Source organism: Microcebus murinus, chromosome X (assembly GCF_040939455.1).
Source record: "Microcebus murinus isolate Inina chromosome X, M.murinus_Inina_mat1.0, whole genome shotgun sequence".
In the NCBI taxonomy this organism is placed as follows: Eukaryota; Metazoa; Chordata; class Mammalia; order Primates; family Cheirogaleidae; genus Microcebus; species Microcebus murinus.
In genome coordinates, this window is record NC_134136.1 from 47,122,663 (window position 1) to 47,128,248 (window position 5,586).

The following is a 5,586-nucleotide window of genomic DNA, read 5'->3' on the forward strand; positions in this document are numbered from 1 at the left end:
TGGCCAGGAAGAGTCTTTTTTCTTCTTTTATTGAGTCTTCCCCCCTCCCCATTGTTCCCATTGTGTTGTGTTTTATTCCTCTGTTTAAAGAAAGCCCCAGGAGTCGGTAGACATTCAGTTTAGAGACACTTTCTTACTGTTTGGCACATTTTGCACCATTTTGTCTACTCCTGCACACCCGTTTGGTCCTTCTGCATTCATCATTGAAACATTTGTGCTTTTGGAGATGCTCAGAAATGGACAAAGAGAGAAAAAAAGGTGCAGAGGGAGGAGTGGAGATTGAAATTATACTTTCATTATCTCTCCCTGTGGTGATCAGAATCATAAAGGTTTCACAGGATCCAAAAATTTTTGAACCACACAGTCACGTTGCTTAATGATGAGGATATATTTTGAGAAATGTGTCATTAGGCAATGTTGTCAGTGTGCAAACATCACAGAGTGTACTTATGGGCCGGCGCGGTGGCTCACGCCTGTAATCCTAGCTCTCTGGGAGGCCGAGGACTAAATTTATAAAAAAAATTCCTAGCTCTCTGGGATGCCAAGCTCTCTGGGTGGATTGCTCGAGGTCAGGAGTTCGAAACCAGCCTGAGCAAGAGCAAGACCCCGTCTCTACTATAAATAGAAAGAAATTAATTGGTCAACTAAAAATATATAGAAAAAATTGGCCGGGCATGGCGGCACATGCCTGTAGTCCCAGCTACTCGGGAGGCTGAGGCAGGAGGATTGCTTGAGCCCAGGAGTTTGAGGTTGCTGTGAGCTAGGCTGACGCCACGGCACTCACTCTAGCCTGGGCAACAAAGCGAGACTCTGTCTCAAAAAAAAAAAAAAAAAAAAAAAAAGTATACTTATGCAAACCTAGATAGGATAACAAACTACACATCTAGGCTTTATGCTCTAGCCTATTGCTCCTAGGCTACAAACCTGTATGGCATGTTACTGTACTGAATACTGTAGGCAGTTGTAGTATCATAGTAAGTACTTGTGTATTTAAACATAACTAAACATAGAAAAGGTACAATAAAATTATGGTATAAAAGATTTAAAAATGGCACACCGCACTGCTCATATTATTCTGGATTAAGCTTAAGCCCATTATCCAAAGTGAGGCGACACAAGTTCAGGAAAATGGGCTCCACATGTACTCACCATCAAATTGGTACTGACTGATTAACACTATGGTGCTCAAATGGTGGTGGTGTTCACCAGGGATTCGGTGGGGGGGTAGACCCACATATTAGAGATGTGGTGAGCATTGTGGAGTGGAAGGGCATACCTCTAACCCTTCTTAGGGAGAGGCAAAGATATAAAATGTAACCAAAATGTCAAAAAAAAAACAAACAACTTTTATCGGGTGTCTAGCAGGTGAGAGGGGTGAGGAGGCGGGGGGTGGGGGTGGGGGGGGAAGGTACACCTGTATAGGGCACTTACCATGAATGGAGTTTGCAGGACTGGAATTTGCTCTGGGTGAGTCAGTGAGTGAGTGGTGAGTGAATGCGAAGGCCTAGGGCATTAGCTACTGTAGACTTTATAAAGACTGTGTACTTACTTAGGCTACACTAAATTCATAAAAAAAATATTTTTCTTTCTTAAATAATAAATTAACCTTAGCTTACTATAACTTTTTTACTTTATGAGCTTTAAAATTTTTTAAACTTTCTGACTTTTTTGTAATAGCATGTAGCTTAAAACACAGACATGTACATTTCTTTCTTTATATCTTTATAAGTTTTTCTCTATTTTTAAAAAAGTTATTTTTTACTTTTTAAACTGTTTTGTTAAAAACTAAGACATACTTTAATCCTTGCGCTCTGGGAGGCCGAGGCGGGTGGATCGTTTGAGCTCAGGCGTTTGAGACCAGCCTGAGCAAGAGCGAGGACCTGTTTCTACTAAAAATAGAAAGTAATTAATTGGCCAACTAAAAATATATAGAAAAAATTAGCCGGGCATGGTGGCGCATGCCTGTAGTCCCAGCTACTCGGGAGGCTGAGGCAGGAGGATTGCTTGGGCCCAGGAGTTTGAGGTTGCTGTGAGCTAGGCTGCCGCCAAGGCACTCTAGCCTGGGAAACAGAGAAACAGGGTGAGACTCTATCTCGAAAAAAAAAAAAAAATGAAGACACAAACACACACAGGAGCCTAGGCCTACACAGGGCCAGGATCATCAATATCACTGTCTTCCACCTCCACATCTTGTCCCACTGGAAGGTCTTCAGGGGCAATAACATGCATGGAGCTGTCATCTGCCATGATAACAATTCCTCTTCTAGAATACATCCTGAAGGACCTGCTTGAGGCTGTTTTATAGTTAACATTTTATTTTATGAGTAGGAATACACTCTAAAATAATGATAAAAAGTATAGTAAATACACAAATCAGTAACATAGTCATTTATCATTATCAAGTATTGTGTACTGTATATAACTGTATGTGCTATACTTTTATACAACCAGCAATGCAGTAGGTTTGCTTATACCAGTATTGTGTTGCCCTACAACTATATGAGTACAACGTCACTAGGTGATAGAAATGTTTTAGCTCCATTGTAATCTTATGGGGCCATAATCTTATGCAGTCTGTCATCGACTAAAACGTCATTATGTAACGCATGACTGTATATCTTTCCTTCATATCTCAGAAAAGGAGATTTCCTATAATCACTTGGCATTATTAGTCTTCATGTGTCTGATAAGTTACTTCTTAGGATCAAAGTCTGAGAAGTCTAGCTTCTGGTAGACTGCACTCTGAACTTTCAAAGCAAAAACTCTTGTGCCCCAAGCAATTAAAATCAGTAGAATTAGAGTTAGAATATCTCTTCACTTAAAACTGAATAAGATAAATAAAAACTGACCTTGAACCACATATTGAGGTCACATATGATGGGACTAGTTCAAGGGGCTGAGAAGGGAATACGTCACAATTTCCTTTTGCTGAGGCATATTAGGGGAGAAAGCACTGTGATAATCTTTATCTCCTCCCCCAATTTTTATTAGTGACCAACATCTATTTGGCCTTTACTTGTGGCAAGCAATGTGCTGAATAATTTATGTGGATGATCTTACTTGGTCTCCAAACAAATCCTAATAGTAAGATACTAGTATCTCCATTTAAAGAGGATGAAACTGTTGCTCTTGGTCCAAAGCTATTAAGAGAACCAGGATTTGAAGCCAAGTCTGTCTGCCTCCAGAGCCCATGCTTTGTCAAGTTTCACATACTGGTCAAGCACTGAGATGACACAGTTAGAGCGATCTGGCTTCCAATCCCACCTCTGCTACCTTTTAGCTGTTTTTGTACATTGGCATTTACTTAATTTCTATGGTTTCATCATCCTTCTCTATAAAGATGGGAATATTATATCATAGAATGGATGAGAGGAATAAATGACATGGTTCTCAGCCACAGAGTAAGCAGGCAGAAATGTTTGCTATTATTTTACCATGCTATCTCCTATTATCACATTATAATCTGTTGTTTCCACCTTACCTCTGTGGGATAACAGAAAAAGGCCTGATTGGGAGTCAAGTGGTCTGGGTTCTTGCTGCAGCGCTATTACTATCTTTGTAACTTTGACCGTCACTTAACCCATTACATTTCTGTTGTCCCACCTAAAGAATCATGATAGCCAGGCATGCTGGCACGCACCTGTAGTCCCAGCTACTTGGGAGGCTGAGGTGGGAGGATCACTTGAGCCCAGGAGTTCAAGTTGAGCCTGGGTAACATAATGAGATTTTGTCTCTAAAAAAAAAAAAATCATAGCCTAATTATCAGGTATGTTTCAAAAAATCAGAAAAAACCCATAAAGTATGAGTCCAGTCTGAATGAATTCTTTCTCTGCATGAATGCATCCAATAACTGCTTCTTCCTTATTTTTGTATGCATAGAGATGTCTGTGAGGATGTTCACCATCAACTTTATTTGTTGGTCATAGGATGTGAGGAGATTCCTTACTTCTAATCAATATGTTATACAAACATAAATAATCATTTCGTGCATTCTTTTTTTTTTTTTTTTGGCATATTATGGGGGTACAGATTTTAAGGTTTCAATAAATGCCCATTTCCCCCCCTCCCCCCAAAAGTCTGAGTCTCCATCATGACCATCCCCCAGATGGTGCACATCTCACTCGTTATGTTTGTATATACCCGCCCCCCTCCCCCCTCCCACCTCCCCAATACCCTATTACTGTAGCACCTATGTGTCCACTTAGGTGCTACTCAGTTAATACCAGTTTGCTGGAGAATATATCTGGTGCTTGTTTTTCCATTCTTGGGATACTTCACTTAGTAGTATGGGTTCCAGCTCTAACCAGGAAAATATAAGATGTGCTATATCACCATTGTTTCTTAGAGCTGAATAGTACTCCATGGTATACATATACCACATTTTATTAATCCATTCTTGGATTGATGGGCATTTGGGCTGTTTCCACAGCCTTGCAATTATGAATTGTGCTGCTATAAACATTCGAGTGCAGGTGTCTTTTTTGTAGAGTGTCACTGGATCATTTGGGTAGATGCCCAGCAATGGGATTGCTGGATCAAATGGTAGATTCAATTGTATCGCTTTAAGGTATCTCCATATTGCTTTCCACAGAGGTTGAACTAGTTTGCAGTCCCACCAGCAGTGTAGGAGTGTTCCTCTCTCTCCACAACCACGCCAGCATTTATTGTTTGGAGATTTTTTGATAAAGGCCATTCTCACTGGGGTTAAGTGATATCTCATTGTGGTTTTGATTTGCATTTCCCTGATGATTAGAGATGTTGAGCATTTCTTCATATGTTTGTTGGCCATTCTTCTGTCTTCTTTAGAAAAATTTCTGTTCAAGTCCTTTGCCCACTTTTTAATGGGGTTATTTGATTTTTTCTTGCTGATTTTCGTGAGTTCTAAGTATATTCTAGTTATCAGTCCCTTATCGGATGCATAGGATGCAAAAATTTTCTCCCATTCTGTAGGTTGTCTGTTTACTTTCATGACTATTTCTTTGGCTGTGCAGAAGCTTTGTAGTTTGATCATGTCCCATTTATTTATTTTTGTTGCTGCTGCGATTGCCTTTGGGGACTTCTTCATAAACTCTTTGCCCAGGCCGATGTCTAGGAGAGTGTTTCCAACTTTTTCCTCTAGAGTTCTAATAGTTTCATATCTTAGGTTTAAGTCTGTTATCCAGCGTGAGTTGGTTTTTGTGAGAGGTGAAAGGTGTGGGTCCTGTTTTAGCCTTCTACAGGTGGCTATCCAGTTTTCCCAGCACCATTTATTGAAGAGAGATTCTTTTCCCCAGCGTATGTTTTTGTCTGCTTTGTCAAAGATGAGATGGCTATATGAGGATGGTTTTATATCAGGATTCTCACATCTGTTCCACTGGTCAATATTCCTGTTTTTGTGCCAATACCATATTGTTTTAATTACTACAGCTTTGTAGTATAGTTTGATATCTGGCATATTAATGCCTCCCATTTTGTTTTTGTTGCCTAGAATTGCTCTTGATATTCGGGGTCTTCTTTGGTTCCATACGAAGCGTAAAATTATTTTTTCTATATCTGTGAAGAATGCTGATGGGATTTTCGTGCATTCTTTTCTAGAGTTTGGAGGGT